The 23549-nt window shown below is 39.8% G+C and overlaps 1 protein-coding gene across 1 annotated transcript in view; it reads left to right on the top strand.

Moving 5' to 3' along the window:
- THSD7B (thrombospondin type 1 domain containing 7B) overlaps positions 1–23549 on the top strand; it is a 909478-nt gene that overhangs the window by 40971 nt on the left and 844958 nt on the right. The window lies entirely within an intron of this gene.

A 23549-nucleotide genomic window follows, 5' to 3' on the forward strand; every position in this document is an offset into this window, starting at 1 on the left:
ATCATGAACACTCAAAACCATAAAAAGAAGGAAGAAAAAGCAAATTCTCTACCAAAAACCTAATCAAGCTATTGTGGTTGAGTCTTAATTTTGGTGCTGGTTTTCCTGGCGGTCAAGGCTGGGAGGCATATTATGATGGTTGAATAATTCTTGTTATCAGGAGGGAACACGTCAATTTTAAAAATCAACACAAAATTCTAAAAGAAGTACTTCACATAGGACCACATGTAGAAGACTTCGGGTATTATGAAAATTAAAGGTCAGCAGTGGCTTTTTGATAGAAAATACAGGTATAATTTTTTACCTGGATGTTTAATATAGAATAAAAAATGAGATTATATGCTCTGTATAAAGCTTAGAACAGTATGATCTCTGAAGAATGTGGTGCATTGGAAAGAGCTTGCTCCGTGAATACTGGTTTGGCCACTTGTATCTGTGTGGTCTTCAGGAATTTACCTTCCTATGCTCAGTTTCTTCAGCTGCAAAGATTTTCCTTATAGAGTTATAGAAAGGATATAATGAATGAATGTGTACGTAAAGGTTGACGCTCAACGTTAGTTCACCCCTTTGTCCATTAGCACCAGTGTTACAGATGGTGTACCAACGTACACACACACACGCACATCTTTTTCATTTGAGATTTATCCTTAAATATATCAATGCTGGGGAGAATCGAGCTGATTCTTTATTGAATTTAAGGCCACGAAGATCAGTATGATTATCAAAGTTTAGCTTGGGGTGTTTCAGTAATGTTATGGTGCTTGGTAAGTTAGTCAGCCAGGGTGTTAAGATCTCGGGCTTTATTCTATGAAAGCTTCAGATTGTATTGAAGAAGAGGCTGTGGATCATGCTTCCTGCACACAACCTGGAACTAATTAGTTATTTGCATCCCTTTTGCTTGAAGTTGCTTTTTCTGTTTGGGTATTTTAAAAGAATTACCTATAAAGTAGTTTCTGTTTGGGTACTTTCTTTTAAAGAAAACTTGCTTAATTATTAAGACTGAGGGGTCATGCTGCTTCCGGATACTGATAAGCATGACTTCCTTGGGGTCAGGGCCAGCATTTTGGACCACTCCAGGTTCACGTTTTGTTCTAGGAGAATGGTGCCCCCTACAGGCATTTTTGATGGTCCAGGAGTTGGGCCTTTTTGGGCTGGTGGCTAAACAAACTTCAGTTAGAAATGTGTGATGTCCACGTAGCAGACTGGGAAACTGAGCTGAAACTTCACGAACTCAGGGCATGGCTGTTCTTTCTTTCTTTTCCCTAGAAAAATACTGCAAGTACAAGTGATTCAGTACAGTCCTTATCTTATTGTTCTTGGGAGAATTGATCAATTAATAATCACTCTTTCTTATCAGTTCCTTTCAACTGCTAGACCTTCTGTTGGAATAGACTCCTATAGAGTGGCAGTTAAACAGTGATCAAACTTCAATCTTTTTACGTTAGGGGAAAATATAGTACATTAAGAGAGCATTTTTTCGTCCCGACCAGGGAGTTGGGAAAGGTGATCTGTTTTGGGAGTCTGAATGGAGACAGCCTCTAACTAACTCTAAAATGGTGGCAGTGAGAACAGACCTCCCTGAGTCAAACAATCAGAGTCAGTTGTAGTTGTGTGTAGTTACAACAGCTAACCAGTTTCCCTTGTGTGTTGAAGAGCTGCTATTTGTCCCTTCAGATCCATTTTCCCCTTTAGTTTATCCTGCTGAGAGCTCCAAGTGGCATGTATCTTCAAGCTCCATTGACCATTGGCTTTTGATTGGGGTTGGCCAGTAGGGGGCACCTAGGGTGGGAGAAAGGTAAGAGTGGAGCTTTTTAATTTTTTAATTTATTTTATTGAAGTTTAGTTGATACACAATGTTGTGTTAATTTCTGCTGTACAGCAAAGTGATTCACATATATATATATGCATAAATAAACATACACACACATACATTTCTTTTCCATTATGGTTTATCACAGGATATTGAATATATTTCCCTGTGCTATACAGTAGGACCTTGTTGTTTATCTATTCTATGTATAATAGTTTGCATCTGCTAACCCCAAACTCCCAATCCATCCCTCCTCCACCCACCCTCCCCCTTGGCGACCACAATTCTGTTCTCTATGTCTGTGTGTCTGTTTCTGTTTCATAGATAAGTTCATTTGTGTCATATTTTAGATTCCACATATAAGTGGTATCATATGGTATTTGTCTTTCTCTTTCTGATTTAACTTCACTTAGGTATGATAATCTCTAGGCCCATCCATGCTGCTGCAAATGGAAGAATTCCATGTTTTAAAAAAATTTTTTTATGGCAGACTAGTAGTCCACTGTATATATGTTCCACATCTTCTTTATCCATTCATCTGTTGATGGACATTTAGGTTGTTTCCATGTCTTGGCTACTGTGAATAGTGCTGCTATGAACATAGGGGTGCGTGTATCTTTTTGAATTATAGATTTGTCTGGGTATATGCCCAGGAGTGGGATTGCTGGATCATATGCCAACTCTATTTTTAGTTTTTTGAGGAACCTCCATACCAGTCTCCATAGTGGCTGCAGCAATTTACATTCTCACCAACAGTGTAGGAGGGTTCTCTTGTCTCCACATCAAGAGTGGAGCCTTTATTCCCCTGACCCCCTCCCTGCAGGGTCTGTAGCTTCGGTCTGGTGGCCTTCCTCACCTGGCTCTTTCTCTCAGGCTGTTAACTGCTCTGTCCTCTGGTCCTCTCAGGTTGGGGGCTGGTAACAGCTCTGCTGTTGCTCGCTCTGGGCCACTGCACTATTCCCCGTGGCTTCTCCACACCCAGCCAAATAATACCTTACGGAACTCTCCTCGTATTACCCAGTTTGGGTGTACCATCTATGTCTTCCAGGGACTGCTGCTGTCATTTAATGCTGATGCCCACTTAGCAGGTGGGAACCCCAGGGAGATTCAGGCAAGGGGTGGTGCTGGCTTCTGGTAAATATGACCAAATGTAACTTGGCCAGGCCATTGCCAAGTTGACTCTTTCCCTCTTCAGGTCATAATGTTGGAGCTACTTCTTCAGGATTGTGGAATTAAACCTCCTTTTTACTTTTTTGCCTTTACCAGTCCATGGTATTTTAGAAGTTTTAGGAATTGTATTATGGAGTCAGAATGGTGTAGTGGACAGAGTGTGGACTCTGGAGTCAGGAAAACATAGGTTTGAATACCATCTGCCCCACTTCCTAGTTGCATGGCCCTGGGCACTTTATATCACCTTTATTTTTCCATCTGTAAAATGCTAGAATAATACTAGGCTCTGAGGGCTGTCATGAGACTATGTAGGATGATGTATGCAAACTACCAAGTACAGTATGGTGTACATATCTATAGGAGACTTCATAATGATAATGAGAGATGGCAGCTTGGCAAGAGGACACATAAATATGTTATATTCAGGCTTCATTTTTTTTTGGATAAAGTTTAAATTTTAGATTTACAGAAAAGATGTAAATATAGTAAGAGAGTCCCCATATCCCCAGTATCCAATTTCCCCCCTTTGTAATATCTTATATCACTGTGGGACATTTATCACAACTGATGAACAAATACTGATCTATCATTAATGAAATTCTATACTTTATTCTGATTTCATTAGCTGTTCCCTAATTGTCTTTTAGGTTCCAGGATCCCACCCAAGATGTAGTTGTCATGTTGTTGTCATGTCTCCTTAGATTCCTCTGGGCTATGATAGTTTCTCAGATTTTCCATGGATTTAATGACCTTGGCAGTTTTGAGGAGTTAGTGGTCAGGAATTTTGTGGAATGTCCTTTTATTTGGGGTTGCCTGTTATTTTTCTCATGATTAAATTGGGGTTATGGATTTGGGGGAGGAAGACCACATAGATGAAGTATTCTTAACATATCAAGGGTATGTACTATCGACGTGACTCATCATCGTTGATGTTAACCTTCTAACCTTGATCAGCTGGCTGAGGTCATGTTTGTCGGGTTACTTTGTATTTCCTCCTTTTCTATCCTTTGCTCTTTGGAAGCAAGTCACTTAGTATAACCCAAACTTAAAGCATGGGAAGTTGTGCTCCACCTCCTTGAGGGGAAATATATTTACATAAGTTATTTGGAATTTTTCTGTACAGTAGAGCTGTTTCCTACCGCCCTATTTATTTATTTATCCAACAGTTCCTATCAGCATGGACTCATGACTGTTTATCGTACTTTGGGTTATAATGCAGTCCTACCCTATTTATTTTGTTGCTCACATTATTCTAGTCTTGGCTATTGAGTGTTCTTTCAGTTGGTTCCTATATCCCTTTGACATACCCCCAGCATTTGCGGTTTTTTTTTTTGAGCACATCTTTACTTTCTAGCACTATGATGTTTCCGGCTCATCTTGTATTATTTCCCGTTCCAGTCCTAGAACCAGCCATTTCTCCAAGAAACCTTTTTTTCTTTTATTGGAGAATAGTATTAGAAACTAAGATCTGGGGACTTCCCTGGCAGTCCAGTGGTTAAGACTTTGCCTTCTAATGCAGGGAGTGCGGGTTTGATCCCTGGTCAGGGAGCTAAGACTCCACCTGCCTCTTAGCCAAAGAAACCAAAATATAAAACAGAAGCAATACTGTAACGAATTCAATAAAGACTTTAAAAAATGGTCTGCATCAAAAAAATCTTAAAAAAAAAAAACTAAGATCAGGGCACTAGATGTGTTCTTTGCTTCTAGACCCTCTCAGAGGATAGAGCTAGGAAATATATGGACGTATAAAGTGTCTGTATTAAGTTTAACATGACTTCCTACTGGTGTCACCAATTCCAATTACCACGTATTTTATTCTAGCCTTCTCCCCTTGGTTGGCCGTAATCTCCAACTGCAATAGTGAGAAACTTGGCTCCCACCATCAGTCATTCATTTACTTACTTGTCCAGTTTAGGTACACATGTACAGTGCTTTCCGAATTGTTAACTTGTATTCCCTTGAGAAACAACTTTATCAACTAAAGTACACAATTGTGGGCAGTTCCTTTTGTCTATTGTCTTACAGTTTCCAGTCATTTCCAAAGTTACGTAAGTCAGCACCTCTTTTTCCCTACTCCTTTTAGTGAGGTTATGTCACTCCTTTTAGTGAGGTTATGTCATACATTTGTCAGAATTTGCATTCCATCTTGGGCTATCTTGCCCTCCTGATTGATATTTTTTCTTATTTTACGTGCATTACTATTCATTCTTTGTATTGTAAAATTATATGAGTTTTGAAAAATGTGTCGTGTCATGTATTCACTATTACAGTATCATACAGAATAGTTTCACTACCGCCCCAAATCCCCTGAGCTGCACTTGTTCAAGTCTCCTGCCTCATCCCCACAAGACCCCTGGCAATCACCAATCTGTTTTCTGTCTATACTTTTGCCTTCTCCAGAATGTCATATAAATGAAATCATACAATATGTAGCCTTCCCAGACTGGCTTCTTTCATCGAGCAGTGCACATTTAGGATTTATCCGTGTTGTTGTGTGGATTAATCACTTGTTCCTTTCATCAGTCCATAGTATCATCTATAGTATGGATGTACCACTCTTTGTACATCCCTTCACCTGTTGAAAGACAACATGGTTGCCTCTAGTTTTGATTATTAAGGCAACCACTGTAAACTTTTGTGTGCAGGTTTTTGTACGGACATCCGCTTTTAAATCAGGTGGGTAAATACCTAGGTGTGTGACTTCCAGTGACTGTACAATTTTACATTCCCGCCAGCAGTAAATAAGCGTTCCTCTTGCTTTATATCCTCAGTAGTGCTTTGTATCACCAATTCTTTTCATCCCTAGAAATACCTACATTTAAACACATGTATTTTCTATTTTGAATTCTATAGCTTCTGGCCACAGTTTAACGCTACCTAGGGCCATCTGGTCTTTTAAAAATCTGTGTCCTTGTGCTGGAGGTTTGACTGTGTTACTTGCCAACTATAGCTCGTTTTCTCTTAGAAGTCAGAGGTGCCTAAGTTACCTTTTTTAATGTCTGTAAAAAGTTTGGATACTTGCCTAATCCACTGTTCATTAGAAGCACTAGTTTCATATATTCACTTGTTCATCAAATCTTTATTGATTACCTACTGTATGTTGGCCCTTGGGGATAAAGCAGTGAACAAAAACTGACAAGGCCCTTGTAGTTGCGGAGCTTACATTTGTGGGGGAGAAGAACTTTTCATGTGTAATATAATATAATGCAATATAAGGTAGTGATAAATACTACGATCAATGTAAAGCAGGGTCTAGGACTTCAGAGAACCGTGGAGTTTTCAGGAGAAGGGGAGTGATCAGGGAAAGGCTCACTGAGAAGATGACAGTGAGCAGGGATCTGGAAGTGCTGAGGGAGTCAGCTAGGTGGATGTCCAGAGGGATGAGCATTTCAGGCAAAGAGAAGAATGGGAGCAGATGCCTGGAGGTGGCAGGGCTCTTGCCATTTTGGAGGAGCAGTGATTTCTGTGGCTGGAGTTGAGTGAGCAAGAGTGGGGGGACATAAAGTTGGAGAGCGGGCGGGACTGGGTCGTGTTGGATTTGGTAGACCAGTACTTCATACATTTTGATGGGCCTGGGCATCACCTGGGCATCTCTTGAAATGCAGACTCTGATTCAGTAGTTCTGGAGCAGGACCTGAGACCTTTCATTTCTAATAGGCTTCTGGGTGCTGGTCCATGGATCCTACTACGAATAGCAAAGTTGCAAACTCTGGTCATGGTTTCATTCTGAATGAGAATAGACTTCTGAAGAGGATTCTGAGCATGGGAATGATGTGATGTGATTTAAAAGTCTAAAGTCTCCCTGGCCTGTTGTGTGGAGAATCGTCTGAGGAAGCAAGGGAGACCAGCTTTGAGGCTGCTGCCAGGGTCTGAGTACAGTATTCTGGTGCTTGGTCTTGGGTGGCAGTGACGGCAGTAAGGAGAAAAATGCCAGCCGGCACAGTTGTGTAGTTGGTGCACTGCTCAAGGTACCAGCAGAGTTGGTGGGTTGAGCTGGCAGTCCAGCTGCATTCCACTCGTTAAGCCTTTCACTTCATAATTCATCAGCCAAGAGGGGGAGAGGAACACTCTTTCTATAATTCTTCCTCCCCAGAGGGGAAGAGGTGCCTTTTTATAATTCATGCGAAGGCAGGATGTGTGTCACCTATGCTTAGGGCAGGAAGTGGTTGGATTTAGTGTAGGAGATTCTGGGTAGTTAACGTGTAGAGGAGAGGGGTGTGACAAAAGCCTTTCTCTTTTCGTTTTGACTTGTGCTGTCATGTGCTGCTGCCTGAGTTCATGGCCCTTGAAAGCTCTTCCTGGAAAGCAGAGCAGCTACAGAAGAGCTCAGCTGAACTTTGAATTTTCCAGAGAGTAGTCTTTCAAAGCAATTGCTCCTGCCACACAAGAGGGAAAACAGACCCCAGTCATTTATTTCAGGCTTCTCTCTGTGAGCAGACAGAAGTGATATCTTTTTAAAAATGTCTCTGCACTACTATAAAAGCGGTTACCAAGTATAGAAGGAGAGAGCCTTAGATACCTCTGCCGGGTTCCAAGCTGCATCTGGTAGTTAGTCTCATGCTCCCACTGTGGAAGTGGTCTGAAGATATGTCATGTCCAAAACTGCAACCAAAGAAGGTACATCATGTGTTCTGTAGCTGCTGAAGTGGCGGGGTTTCCCTGGGAATGTCTTACTCAAGTTCGTCGTTGGGTGGCGCTTACGTTGGGTTTCCTTATGAAAGGGAGCTTCACTCTCATGGCTTTTCTGGCAGCGCAGTGGTCACGGCAAGTGGGTGTTTAGCTGTGTCCTTCAGCTCTAATATCCTTTAGCTGGTTTGTATGCCATTTTCACTCAAGTCAACATGGTCTGATCCTTGAGGCATGTGCCTTGTGGACCATGCATTGGCACCAAACCTATTTGAAAGATAAAGATATAAAACGTAGGGACTTCCCTGGTGGCGCAGTGGTTAAGAATCCGCCTGCCAATGCAGGGGACACGGATTCGAGCCCTGGTCCGGGAAGATCCCTCATGCCGTGGAGCATCTAAGCCCGTGCGCCACAACTACTGAGCCCGCATACTGCAACTACTGGAGCCTACACGCCTAGAGCCCGTGCTCTGCAACAAGAGAAGCCACCGCCATGAGAAGCCCGCACACCGCAATGAAGAGTAGCCCCCACTTGCTGCAACTATAGAAAGCCTGCACACAGCAACGAAGACCCAATGCAGACAAAAATAAATAATTAAAATAAATAAATAAATGCAATGATGATGATGTTGTAACCCTTAAGTCAGCAGTGCTCCTGGCGTGGAGGGTTTGAGTTTCTTTATGGGGGTATCATGCTTGACTTGTGCCCCTGCACTGAACATGGGGTGATGGGAATCACCTCAATAGACACTGGAGATGCAGGTCCCCCCCATCCCCCCCATCCCCCCCCCCCCCCCCCCCGCCTGCCATGGTAGAGGCTTCTGGTTAGTCTCATTTCCTCCTCAGGTCCCCTCTGTCGAGGTGGTTTCTATCCATCAACTTCTTTCTAAAACAACATGCTGAATGCTGGTGAATGTGGCATGTAGCCTGTCAGCAGGATGTATCCATAACTCATTTTATGTTAGGTTAGATAGGAGTTGGGACTAAGCTCTCAACTGCAAAGCACAGTTTTGGAAGAGTTTATTCTGTAGAGCAGAGGACCCCAAATCCACTACCCACTGAAATTAGGGATGGGCCATCAGTGAATACAGAGGACTGTGGGAACTTGGAGAACACACAGCGTTCAGAAGAGGACAGCCACTACTGAGCTTGTGCCAATGGTCACCACGCGTAAGTGCGGTCGCCATTTGGAGACATTTCAACAGAAGTCAGAAATCGGCAGGTCTTATGTAAAACCTAATTTTTAAATGATGGAAACGAATTCCGAAAGATGCTAAACATTGTTCAGACAAAGTAAACCATGTCTAAAGGCTGGATTCAAAACAATAAGGGCTTACTGTAGAGCACAGGGAACTAAATTCAATTTCTTGTAATAACCTATCATGGAAAAGAATCTGAAAAAGAGTATATATGTACATATATATGAATATATATATATATAACCGAATCACTTTGCTGTACACCTGAAACTAACACAATGTTGTAAATCAGCTATACTTCAATTTTAAAAAACACCCAGAATTTCAATGAACAAAACCTAAAAAAAAAAAAGTTATTTTTTAAAAGACTGTCTAGAAAACTTGATCTACAAAAGAGAGCCAGGCTTTTCTAAATAAATGGCAATATATTTCTCATGTTCTCCTTGTTCTCCTCATGTTCTCCTTCTCAAAAGTGCCCAACCTTTTGAGAATATAAATCCCTCAGTAGCAGAGACTGGTTTTGCTCTACTTGCTTTGGATATAGAATGGCTATCTGAACACACAATAGGAATTTAGAATCCTAGACTTTAAGAATGAAAGGAATCTTGGAGAGCATTGTATTCCAATCCATGCATTAACTCTATGCACTAATATTTTCTTAAAGTTAATATGCCGTTTTCCTCCAAAACAGTACCAAAATGTATGCAGCAAAAAGTAAGTCCTTCCCAAATAGAATCTCCAGTGCCTCAGCTTTCCTCTCCTCAAACAGCTACTGATACCAGTTTCTTTTGTAAAAAACACTCTATGTAAATTAAAATACTTCCTTAAAGTTTTATAAAATACAGACAGTAGCATAAGATAAAAAAAAAAAAAGGCTGGTTTCAGCCACTGAAATGCTCATTCTTTTTTTTTTTTAACATCTTTATTGGGGTATAATTGCTTTACAATGGTGTGTTAGTTTCTGCTTTATAACAAAGCGAATCAGTCATACATAAACATATGTTCCCATATGTCTTCCCTCTTGCGCCTCCCTCCCTCCCACCCTCCCTATCCCACCCCTCCAGGCTGTCACAAAGCACCGAGCCAATATCCCTGTGCCATGCGGCTGCTTCCCACTAGCTATCTACCTTACTACGTTTGTTAGTGTGTATATGCCCATGACTCTCTCTCGCCCTGTCACAGCTCACCCTTCCCCCTCCCCATAACCTCAAGTCCGTTCTCTAGGAGGTCTGCGTCTTTATTCCTGCTTTACCCCTAGGTTCTTCATGACATTTTTTTTTCCTTAAATTCCATATATATGTGTTAGCATACGGTATTTGTCTTTTTCTTTCTGACTTACTTCACTCTGTATGACAGACTCTAGGTCTATCCACCTCATTACAGATGGCTCAATTTCGTTTCTTTTTATGGCTGAGTAATATTCCATTGTATATATGTGCCACATCTTCTTTATCCATTCATCCGATGATGGGCACTTAGGTTGTTTCCATCTCTGGGCTATTGTAAATAGAGCTGCAATGAACATTTTGGTACATGACTCTTTTTGAATTTCGGTTTTCTCAGGGTATATGCCCAGTAGTGGGATTGCTGGGTCATATGATAGTTCTATTTGTAGTTTTTTAAGGAACCTCCATACTGTTCTCCATAGTGGCTGAACCAATTCACATTCCCACCAGCAGTGCAAGAGTGTTCCCTTTTCTCCACACCCTCTCCAGCATTTATTGTTTCTAGATTTTTTGATGCTGGCCATTCTGACTGGTGTGAGATGATATCTCATTGTAGTTTTGATTTGCATTTCTCTAATGATTAATGATGTTGAGCATTCTTTCATGTGTTTGTTGGCAGTCTGTATATCTTCTTTGAAGAAATGTCTATTTAGGTCTTCTGCCCATTTTTGGATTGGGTTGTTTGTTTTCTTGTTATTGAGTTGCATGAGCTGCTGGTAAATTTTGGAGATTAATCCTTTGTCGGTTGCTTCATTTGCAAATATTTTCTCCCATTCTGAGGGTTGTCTTTTGGTCTTGTTTATGGTTTCCTTTGCTGTGCAAAAGCTTTGAAGTTTCATTAGGTCCCATTTGTTTATTTTTGTTTTTATTTCCATTACTCTAGGAGGTGGGTCAGGAAGAATCTTGCTGTGATTTATGTCATAGAGTGTTCTGCCTATGTTTTCCTCTAAGAGTTTGATAGTTTCTGGCCTTACATTTAGGTCTTTAATCCATTTTGAGCTTATTTTTGTGTATGGTGTTAGGGAGTGATCTAATCTCATACTTTTACATGTACCTGTCCAGTTTTCCCAGCACCACTTATTGAAGAGGCTGTCCTTTCTCCACTGTACATTACTGCCACCTTTATCAAAGATAAGGTGTCCATATGTGCATGGGTTTATCTCTGGGCTTTCTATCCTGTTCCATTGATCTGTCTTTCTGTTTTTGTGCCAGTACCATACCGTCTTGATAACTGTAGCTTTGTAGTATAGTCTGAAGTCAGGGTGAAATGCTCATTCTTAATTAAGCTCCGCCCCAGCGTATGAATATCCCACCTTTTTGCTTTAACAATAACGATAAGCTAAATGATCTAAAAAAGAGCTGAGGAAAAGAAATTTTCATAAAAAACAAATAATTCTTGTGAACTATGGAATTACTATATATATAATCTAAAGAAGTGACCCAATGGTAATTGCTGAGTGTTCTGTAATCTAGATCATGAGCCATCCCAAGAAGGCAGAAGGCAAATCTCCAAAGTAGGAAAGGTGTGAGTCCTCACCTTTGTTTCTCTCCTATTTCACTCGGCAGTTTACCTGCTATCTACTGTGCATTCATCCTAAGGCCTGAGGTGTCCCTCCCTGTGCAGAGCTGAGACTGTGCTTTGCAGTTGAGAGTTTAGTTTCAGCTCTTATCTAAACAAACATAAAAGGAATTATTAAGTGTAATATCAGCAAAATACTTGGTTAGAGCAATCTCTTCCAAACCTTTGAGGATCTTTTGAATAATGAGTAAGTGATGAATTCATTCTAAATAAAGTATATCTTGAATTTTTAAATATCCGTAATTTGGAAGCTTATTCTGGAGCCCTTCAGAATTCGCTGGAGCACACTTTGAGCACATTCAGTTATTTTGGCCTAAAAATGGTGATTTTTTTTTCTTGTTTAACTGGCCAACACCTTCCCATGTTATTTGTATATTGATTGTCATGAAAACTTTTGATGGCATGTGCAGTGAATTATCTGAAAAGAATCTAAAAAAATTACAGCGCTAAGTTGACCTAAAGCTTGATAGGTTACAATAGTATATTACATATATTTGGCTCTTTGTAAAATAAAAAGCATGTTTCCATGCTGTAGTTTATACGATTCTGATAAAATGTTGAAGTAGCTGTAAGCTGAAACTTAGACGCGGAGCAAAATGATAATGCACTTATAATAAAAATAATAATAATTACTGTTTGTGGAGAAGTTTCTATGTGCCAGGCACAGTGCTGAATACATACATTATCCTATTTACTCATCAGAGCAACTCAAAAAAGTAGGCATCAGTATCTTCCTTTCTTAGATGAAGAGACAAGTTTGGAACTAAGCAATTTGTCGTCTGTCACACACAAAGAGGCAGGAGAGTGGAATTCAGCCTCGGGCCCCTTTCAGCTGGATGTCACCGCCATGAGCTTTCTAAGTAATCCTGCTAATAAATGACAGTCCTCAAATCTTCTAATTGAGGAAACCAAAGTGTTTCGGACTATAGTAAACTTTGCTTTAAAAGTACATTATTTTTGAAAGTTCATACAAGCAGTCTTTATTGGGTGAATATGAATCTGTTCACACATATCTGATGATGCAAATGAGCTACACCAGTTGGCATTCAGCCAGCAGTAAGTGAAATTCCCCAGCTATTATTAAATCCGTTGGTTTACAAGAGAAAAAAATAATATGGCTGGGTAAAAGTATGTCTTATCTACCACCTTTTTCTAATGTTTAATTACTTTTCCTCTCTTTAATTAATATCCTTTCTGAGGTCTCATACTGGCTTCATTTTGATGAATACGCAATGATTTTGTCCCAGTATGCCTACCTCAGTTTTGAAGGAAAAATATTGACCTATGTGTCAAATGATCTTTCTTTTTAGTTCTTATTCTTAATTAAAGCCATTTAACCTGCCCTCAGACCTGCTGTGACTTACTGGAGACCGCCGAGCATTATACCGCGTGGATCAGACCCACGGTGTGACTGCAAGGCTCACGTTGGTTGGCAAGTTAATGATGGATGCTTCTCATTTCCGCAGAGAAGGAGAAATGGAGCCACTGCTCTTCGAAATGACTTAAACACACACGCGGAACTGACAAATGGCTTGACTGTATTTACAATGATATTCGTTTGGAGACAGCTGCAGGTCTTTAACTCCCGATTTCAAGTTTGAACTCATACAACTTTGAACGGTCAACTGCAAAATGAAGAAGAATATTGATGAACATGCCGTGATTGAATTCAAGTGATATTCTGTCACGTTTCTTAAGAGAGCTCCACAGGGTAGTCTTTTGCTTGTGGGGTGACATGATGGACATATTCTTCGAAGTGAGTTTGCTTATAACGTTTACTTAATGAATCTGAGCAGCTCATTTCTATGCTTCCGACTCTACCAAATTTCTCTTTGAGATTTCATTACCTTAGTATTATCCTCCTCAGTTGACAGAGGGCTTTTCTCCTTTGATTCTCAGAAAACTTGTGAGGGAAGTGATCCCCATTTGACAGATGGAGATCTGTGGCTCAGCGCAGTGACACGGTGACTTGTCCCTTAGCTGGTGTGTGGCAGCGCAGGACCTGGTGGCCTCCAGTTTCCTGACCTGGGCTGCTGCAGGCTCTCATCATTCTGTGTGTCTCTCAGCGTTCTTTTGCACACACTCTCTGGAACCACAAGTCAGGAACTTGGACTTCTATTTTTCTTTGATATTTGAACTGGGTCAGAATTTCCTTGGAGTAATTATTGAAGAACAATTACATAAACTGCATACATTGTTCTGTTCCTGGATGAAGATGCCTAAAGTCCCAAATAAAATGAAAGCAGGCCTTTAATGGGAAGAAGTAGAAAAGTTAAATGTCTCTTACTCATTACATATATAGTAATTATGTACTATATATGTAATAAAATGACCACTTGAAGTTTTTCTTAGAAGTGTTTTTTAAAAATATGTTTTTTTGGATAAAATACATGTTGATAAATAATTTTCTGACTATGCAAAAACAAATCTTCAGGAAAAATTGTGACAAACACTGGACTTTTGCTTCCATCAGTTTGTATAAACAGTAAGATTGCCAACCCTGATGGTCTAAAGCAGGGATTAGCAAGCTCTGACCTGTTGACCAGATCTAGCCTGCTGCCTGCTTTTGTATGGCTCCTGAGCTTAGGAAGTTTTTATACTTCTCGAGGGTTGGGAAGAAATTTAAAAAAAGAATAATACTTCATGACTTGAAATTATATCATATTCAAATTTTAGTGTCTATGAATAAAGTTTTATGGTTACACAACCACACTGAGCTTGCTCATTTACATACCCGTGGCTATTTTGCATGATAATGACAGAGTTGAGTAGTTGTGCTAGACTGTATGGTCCACAAACTCAAAAATATTTCCTATATGGCTCTTTACAGAAAATGTTTGCCAACTCTTGATTTCACGCAAGTTACAGGAAAGTATATCTGTATTGCTTTAAACAGATCTTTTACTTCCTAAATAAATGGTATTGCTTCTTGGATTTTGGAGAGAAGAAGCATAGGATTCATTGATAGAGAGGGAGAATTGATTTGAGTAGTTCAGGCAGAAGGATGTTAAATTTGTGGCCTGTCCTAAAAGATGCTCCCTGGCTAACTCTCCATGACTCTTGACTTGGTGCCCTAAGAGACACTAATTTGGATTAAGACATTGCTTAAACTTGGTTCAACTATACCCAGGTCACCTATCAGCATCCATGGAGTTGGTGTTTCTCTTATGTTTCCTATTGGAATAGACAGCAATGATGTAAGTGTATGAGAGTTTGTTAGATGTTTTTTTTCCTTTGATCAAGGTATTTATTTTAAGATATATTAGAAAAAATAATTACAATATCAAATCCTTAATTTCATGGCTGATGTGTGACCAAAATATTTACATAAAACATGAGCCAATATAAAGAAGAAATAGAGAGTAACAGATAATTTGTAAGTTTGGTAATATTATGAACTTAGGAAGCAAATGACCCAAATTTGGAAAACGCTATTTAAAAAAAGATGGAAACAAATTAGGTTATGAGTTTAGTTGGAAAATCCAGGGCATTTGAAAGTGACTATTCTTCTAGTGGGGAGACAGGATCAGGGGAGGGATGTCAGCATTTGGCCTGGGATTATTTGGGGCATGAAGAAAAGCATTTCTCTGTCCTGGAATCTTTAGAGTTTACTCACATATTGAGTGAAGAGGTCCGTAACATTATTTCATTACAACTGATTGCCTTTTATGGGAGAGATTATCATACAGATGCTTGCAGATATGGGAATTTGAGAAGCTTGGAAGGTATTTTTATAATCTTAAGTGTCTATCACATACAGACATCTTATGAAATGGAGAATATTCTGCCTCTTCAGTTTGGCATCCTGCTATAATAGTATGTTATTTAAATCTAGTTCATATTCTTGAAATAAGATAAAACTATGGCTTTAGTAGCTGCATGGGGTTCCATTGCATGACTGAGACATAGTTTAATTAATTCTCTATTCCTAAAATTTTGGATTTTGTTTTGTTTTGCTATTATAAATAACCCCAGGATAAACAACCTTCATCTCTGGGTACGTTTCTGATAATTTCCTTAGGATAGATTTTTGCACAGCGTTCCTTGGGTTACAAGGTATACATATTTGTAAGACTTAATATGTAATGCAAATTGCCCTCCAGAAAGGCTATACAAATTTACATATTTTACTGAGAATGTAGGTGAATGCTATGTTTGTTTGTTCATTTATTTATTTATTTTTGTATCTATATCCATGTGTCTGAGAAAAGTTTTACAATGTTTTAATATAGGCCTGGCCCATTTCTCATAAATATTATACCCAAAGGTCCATTTCTCTGTTGGTATGATGAATGCGAATCTTTATTCCATTATTTTCCATAGACTTACTGTTGGTATTTTAAGAAAACAATGATTTGGGGTGTATTTTGTATTTGGTCATATCGCTGAACTGGCCTGTTCATTCTAAAAGTGTGTAAGATGAATCTCTCAGTTTGCATTTAGACAACAGAGAGGTTAGAGTAAATCCTAGGAGTGAACATCTTCAACTTTCCCCACTGTGTGTGAGGCTGCACATAAAAGTCTCTTTTGTTGGTTGGGTCTTATCTGAGCCAAAAAACAGCGCTAGTAAGAAAAATGATAGGACAGTGATCCTATCAGCACCTACTTTGGGTGAATACACCTGGATTAATCTGCAGTTTTGAATGCTTCCCTTTTTAAGTAGAACTTTTAGAAATATTAAGGTCTTGTTTGGTGTTACTTCTCAAATTCATTTTAAAAAAAGGCTTTGTTTTTTTTTAGAAAAGAATTGAATTGTGTTCAGCCTTACGGAGAACCCGGAATGAGTTAGAAAATGACTATAGTCCCTTGCTTCTTTTAGCTTAAAACAGAATTTATGTTTTAATTTAGTTTTTCAGCCTCTATGTGAAATTGTTTCACATGTAGGTTAAGGCCAATGGTATAAAAAAAGTCACTGATTCCTCATTTCTAATTCTTTTTTCATTTAGCAATGTCCATTGGCTTTCGAATAAGTTGATTTTTAGGAGACTGGATTTGGCCGCTTATAGCTCTAATAAAATGATGCTGTTATAACGGAGAATTGTCATTTTAGGTGCTGTCAGACTTTTATGCTCCTGATATCTTGGCATCCCAGTAGAAAATTAGGTGTTTATGCACGGGTGAAAGCAGATTTAATGAACATGAAAACCACTGAGAAGCTATGTGTTGAACACTGTGTTTTGCTTATTTCTTCTCAATCCTCCAATGTCTACACTGGGAACAGAAGGATCTAAGCTAGTGTCCTTGAAAAAAACATAATGGGCAAAAAAAATCTCTGTCAAATTGTCATTTATCAGAGGCTTTGAAAGTCAAGATTATTATTATTTTTTTAAGGAGACAAAGTATAATTATGTAAATGCACTAGTAGTGCACATCTGTTGTTTGTCCTGCTCAGTATATCTTCTTCATTTCTTGAGAATTAGGACCTTAATCTTGCTTTGGAGAGAATTGCTACTCGCTCATTCTCTCACTGTGTCCCTAGGGTGGGATTGACCTCTTTCTCTGGCTCTGGGGGTGGATCTGGGATGCAGACCTTGTCAATCCTAACACCCTCCCCCTCCTCCTTTCCCTCCACCCCCATCCCTTAGGGATTTACTCTCTGGAATGGAACATGAGGCAGGCAAGGTCAATGGACATTGCTCTCAGGACTTGTCTTCAATCTGCTGGGGAGGAGGCACTCCCTTCCCCCTGGGATAACTAAATGAGTATGATGAAAGGCTGGATGTGGAATGGCCATCTGAGCCGCCACCTGGGGAGAAGAAATCAGAGGCAAGACCTGGAGAGAGACAGCCTCCTGAGGTCCTCACTTAAGCCCCCAGTCCAGCTGTGGCTGAAATGAGCTCTACCATGAATGTCAAAGTTATATTGGCTAATACAGTCCCTTTGTTCCCCCTCCTCTTACTTCCGTGTGTTTAGGGAGTCTTTTGGTCAGCTGTAATGGAAAGAATCCTGAGAAAACTCTGTTATTCTCCTTATTCAGCTCTTTCTATTCCAGCCTGATTGGCTCTTTGACGACTTTGAAACATACCAGGTACCTCAGGCCATTTTCATTTGCTGGTCCTTCTGTCTGGAAAGCTCTTATCTTCCCCATGGCTCTGGTCCTTACCCCTTCGAGCGGGTACTTAATTGTCACCTCCTCAAAGAGGCCATCCCTGACTCTCTATTTAAAATGGAAGCACACACGTCCCTCCATAACCCCCCCTTCAGATGCCTTCTAGAATATTAAATCCTTAATTATTTGTATATCATCAGATTCCCCCACCTCCACTGAAATGTGAGATCCTTGAAGGAAGAGATTTGTATCTGGAGAGGGTGGGTGCTCAATAAATATTTTTGAACTGGTTGTGAAATAGTAGCTAATTTCTTCAGATACGACTGACTTGTTACTTCTAAAGGGAAAATGGTAACTTGTATGGTGGAATCACTATGTTAACCAAGTGATCAAAGTCAATATCACACACAATCGGATGAATTGACATCATGGGCCTCCTAATGTGATGCACTGAGAAGGACACAGCATCGCTTCTGTCATCTTGCCACAGCTGCAAGGAAGCATCAGAAAACATCAGACAAATCCAACAGGAGTAACGTTCTGTAAAACACCTGGCTTGTGTTCTCAAAAAAATGCCATTATTAAAATGATCAAAGAAAGGCTGAGAAACTTTCTGGATTAAAGGAAACTCGAGACATGGCAGTCAAATGCAGTGTGTGATTCTGGATTAGAAAACAATGCTATATAGGTTATTATGGGGCCAGTTGGAAGAATTTGAGTATGAACTGTATATTAGGTACCAATAGCATACATATCAACGTCTCATTCCTGAATTTGATAATGATACTGTGACTATATAAGATACAGTTCTTGTTCTTGTGAAACGCACTGAAGTACTTAGGGGTAAATCATCGTGGAGTCTGCAACTTTCAAAAATTTTAGCACTATCTGTATATATATCTGATTATCTGTATAGCTATACCTATAGCTATCTATCTAGCAAAAAAAACAAATGGAACAAAACGTTAGCAATTAGAGAATTTAGGTGAAGGGTAAATGAAAATTCACGGTATTAAAAAAACTTACAGATAAATTACAAGAATACTATTAGTTAGACCTGTATGATATAACCAATATTTGGCCATATTTGATTTGTAAAAGTGCCAATTTCATGTGGTTCATCTAATACTCTTGCAACTTTTCTGTAAGTTTGATTTTTTTTAATTAAAAATTTTAAAAAAAGAAAGGAAATGTGGCAGGTGTGACTGGACAGTCTTTACTAAGTGATGTATTTACATGGAACATTTTTTCCCAGTAATTTATCTCAGCTTGATTTTTTTAATCCCCCATATTCTGTGTATTTGCTGAGAGAAAGAAAGAAAATGTAGAGTTGCCAATTAGTGGCTTCTCAGTCCCTGTTGATAATTTTGTCATACTTGATGTTCATTTATAATGAGTTTGAAACTCTAAACTCCATTCCGTGTAATAGTTCAGAGCTCCCTGGTTCTGGCTTCCCTAGAATGTGTCTCCTGGGACTGGCTCCCATGGTCTGAATTCTCTCCCCTTCCTCCCTCTCTCCTCCAACCCAGACTCCTCAGCAGCTGCTGGCTGGGTGGGTGTAGGAGTGGGAGTGTCCTGTGGGGTCAGGGTTGGGGGTCCTCTTCTGTGACTGACAAGCAGAGCACCTGGACCAGGTGGAGGAGGTCTCTTTTGTTATCACTTGCCTCTATGGCTGCTTCTGGAGGTACATGGCCATGACTTCTTTCATGCCTCCTTGCTCTCTTTGACTGTGGTCCCCTATGAATTTCTCCTGCACTGGTTTTCTCAGCACAGGCAATGCTCTGTCCTGGCTCTGTCCTGGCTCCAAACTCAGTGACCTGTAGGGGAGTCTTCACATCTTTTCTAACATCTACAGTGATACCTGCTACAGCCCACCCGTGACTATGAATCTGCCTGGTTTCTTGCAGACTTTAGCAGGGCACAGCCTAGCAGTGTGCATGGGCCCTGGTAGGAGATCAATAAACATGTGCTGTCTACAGAGAACACAACACATTGTATCAGGACATGAATGACCAGCCGTATAATGTGATGGCTTGGCTCTGGATCACGGATCAAGGCACATCACTTAATTTCAAGACCCTCTGAAGAGGGAGAATGAACCGTATTCATGCTGGACAGGACAAAGTAAAAAGGGCATCACTGGAGGAAGAGTTGGGAGTTATAAAAAAGAAGTTCAACCCTCTTTCCTCTTGTATTTCTCCAAATGATATAGAGACCAGTGCGTTGCCATCCTTGATGAGGGGATTGGTCAGGGTTATGAGGACTGTGGCTCTGAGAACCCATCCAGACATGCCTCCACCGAAACCACTTGAGGATGATTTAGTTTCAGCAAAGGATACCTTAGGCTTTTTGCACAGGCAAGTGTACTGAAACACAAAAGGGCATCCTGTCCTTCTAGAAGCTGTCATAGGCCTTCCTGGAGACTGACTGGTTGCTGCTACCACCCCGGCGTTTACTAATGGTCCTTAACTGAAGGATGGAGGAGTGCCAAACACTCCTTCAAGCATGTTAACATTTGCAGTCATTTAGTCCTCAGACCAACAGAGCAAATTTGAGAAATAGGCTTTATTGCTCCCATTTTACAGATAAAGAAAAACATGATACAAATGAACTTATTTACAAAACAGAAACAGACTCACAGATTTAGAGAATGAACTTACGGTTACTAGAGGGGAAGGGTGGGAGGGAGGGATAGACTGGGAGTTTGGGATTGACATGTACACACTGCTATATTTAAAATAGAGAACCAACAAGGACCTACTGTATAGCACAGGGAACACTGCTCAATATTCTGTAATAACCTAAATGGGAGAAGAATATGAAAAAGAATAGATATATGTATAACCGAATCACTTTGCTGAACACCTGAAACGAACACAACATTGTTAATCAACTATGTTCCAATATAAAATAAAAATTAAAAAAAAAAAACAAACCTGAGACTTCAAGCGGTCACTTGGCTATTACTTTCTATAGTGAGGTTTTGACTCTAGCTCTGATTGATTCATAGTCTGTTGCTCCTGGGCCCTGTCTTAAAATATGCATAAATATGCCTAAATAAAAGAAGGGAGGAAGTACCCCTTGGAAGGAGCTAGGGGAAGAAGGCCCAGGACACATGTTTTAGTGTGTGTAAACATCACCATGGAGAGGTTTTAAACGGGAGACACCTATCTCCAGGCATCATGACTCAGTGGGTGGAGTGGGGACTGTAATAGTTTTAAAAGCACCCCAGGTGATTCGGATGTCCTAATTGCCCTAGAGAGTTAACTGGATTTAGCCATACATATTAATTAAATTGTTCTAAGTAAACGTGTGAATTCTAATTTATTTTATGGAGTATTGCTAGGGGCCTTTCCTTGAAGAAGTTAGGGCTGTAATTACAAGGCCGAATTATCAATAAGCATCTCCTTTTATGACGTGGGTAGTATTCAGAATGATAGGCACGCTGCATGCTTTCCGTTGGTTGCTTATTTAATGTATATCATCTGGAAGAGGTGCATTGCTGTGTAGGATATTTCAGTATGAGAAGGCAGAGATAATGGGTAACCAAGGAGAATGGGGCTCTTCGTAATAACGTTTGGAAATTCCTCAACTATCCTCCAATGTGGGCCATTAAGGCCATTGAAGGTAGCCGGCTGCTAAGGTACATTTTAGTACTTTCTTTCTCAAATTTGGTTTCATTTTCTTTATTCTTGTGTCAGATGGTACTTGCTTTGCTTAGCAGAAAGCAGATGATACGTCTTTTAGGAAGTTTAGTTGAAAACACCAGATGGCCTTACAATTATCAGTTAACCTTTCCTCCCATGTCTCTGTTTTGCTTTGTAAGGTCCTCTATTCTTTTGCCAGTAACGTTTTTTTTTTTTTTTCATTTTCTAAACCTGTGTCTTCACATATTTACTTCTTTCTATGTAAAACCTGGCCTAACTTTTACTTTTTTACTTTTACTTTTTCATGACATTCCCGTTTGCTTTTTATTTTCCACAAAGATCTCATTTGAGCCAATTTATTACTTGGACACATTTTTCTTAAGTTCATTTTTCTTGTCTTCCTGATTTTTCTCCTGCTTTCCTTAAAGTTTACAATCTACTATTGTGTAGTTGCTTCTAACGTTTTATTTCCCAAGGAAATTTCTCTGTGGTTCTTTACCAGATTAACAAAGGGCATCTGGGTAAGTCTCTTCTTTTGAATAATTCTATTAGCATTAGCAAATTGACCAAGATATAGAAAACATGGATCTGATGAACTGTGGTCTGTTGACTGGGTTATTTAGCAGATTTTGTGGCAAGATGTTCCTACCATGAGGATGACGGTCATAACTGATGAAAATAGTTGTTAATATGTGTTGAGTGGGTACTTAGGCTCAGACATTGTACTGAACATTTTGTGTCTGTTACCTCCTTTAATTTTCACATCTATGTGCGGAGCTCAGTCTTCTTTTCTATTGAGTGAAGGAAAATATGCTGTTTTACTGGGAGCGAGGTGGTGGTGAGGTATGGTTTGAAGACAGAAGGTCGTCAGAGGGAATAGCCAAGTGAAGGTGGTCCCTTGGGGCCCTGTTTAGGCTGAGGATGCCAGAGGGACTGTTTCATGAGGTACCCTCTACCCATCACCTGTCCACCCCACCCCTGCACCAGGGTACCAGGGAAGATAGGAATAGAGGCTTTAATCATTGTGCTGGTGCTGCTGTTTACCGGAGTGCAACTAATCCGTGCTCTGTGGATTCTGATGCCACAATGGAAATGAGAAGGTTTCACGCAGAAACACTCCAGGGTTGTCGAAAGAGCCAGGTCTCTGGTGCAGTGGTGTGACAGGACAAACGGAGTGAGGAGAGGAGTGGGGAGCAGATCCCCAAATTCAGAGACTATTTTAAATCCTTTGTAAAGAGCTATTAAATGCTATTTAATGCTTTAAAAATACTATTACACATGAGGAAACCAAGGTGAAAAGAAATTAAGAAACTTCCCCAAAGATGCAAAGTAGTAGCAAAGACTTGAATAGAGAGAGTTGCTTTTGACATGCTTTGTCCCTTCTTGGCTTTTCTTTTTTAAAACTTATATAAATATTAATTGTGGAATTTGTACTCTTTTGTTATTTATGAGCACCTTCTGATTATTTATTATTATATGAGGCTAAGATCCTTTTTTTGTTCATATCTGCGAAATGATTTTCTGTTAACTTGGAAGCTCATTTTTTGGGACCCATCTAATGTCTAAACCCTAAAGTTCCTTCTTTCAAAGGGCTGTCCCTGGCATGTCGACAAACCATTTTGTGTGGCCGGGCTTTGGTATTTTGAATGTGCCAAATATAATCAATGTTTGACTGACTAAATATGTTACTTGCAAAATATTTTATTAGCTTTGAAAACTCTAATACATGGCCTGCTGTCCTGTTTCTGATAGCTCAGGGTGGAGCTCAGGGTGGATGTAGAAACTTTTAATACATGGAGTGTCTTCTCTTTGCTGATGTTTCTGTAAAAAATGGATAAGCTGATGAGATCAGAATCAGCTGTGTTTCTTATGCAGCACCAGTGCTCCAGATGCATGCTAAGTCCCTAGCTATGCATCTCATTAGCTTGCCTAGCAGTTGGAGATCTGCATACTGACTTTGAGAATATTTCATTACTGTATTTTTCCAAGGGAGGCTTTATATTTGCCAAAGAACTGATAAGATATGTGTCTCTATAACTCAACTGGTTTTATACTGTGATCAATATGAGAGATTGCCTCTGATTACCTGGGGATGCCATGAAACTTGTTAACATATATTAGGTTTCTGGTTTATTTTCTGATTGGGTCGTGTAAAATTTAGGAAAAGGAGGTGCAGTGAAGAAAATTTTCAATGCTGTTTCTTCCTGCTCAGACTGTTTTCTTTAACAGTCTTTAATATTTGCT

Source organism: Orcinus orca, chromosome 7 (assembly GCF_937001465.1).
Source record: "Orcinus orca chromosome 7, mOrcOrc1.1, whole genome shotgun sequence".
In the NCBI taxonomy this organism is placed as follows: domain Eukaryota; kingdom Metazoa; phylum Chordata; class Mammalia; order Artiodactyla; family Delphinidae; genus Orcinus; species Orcinus orca.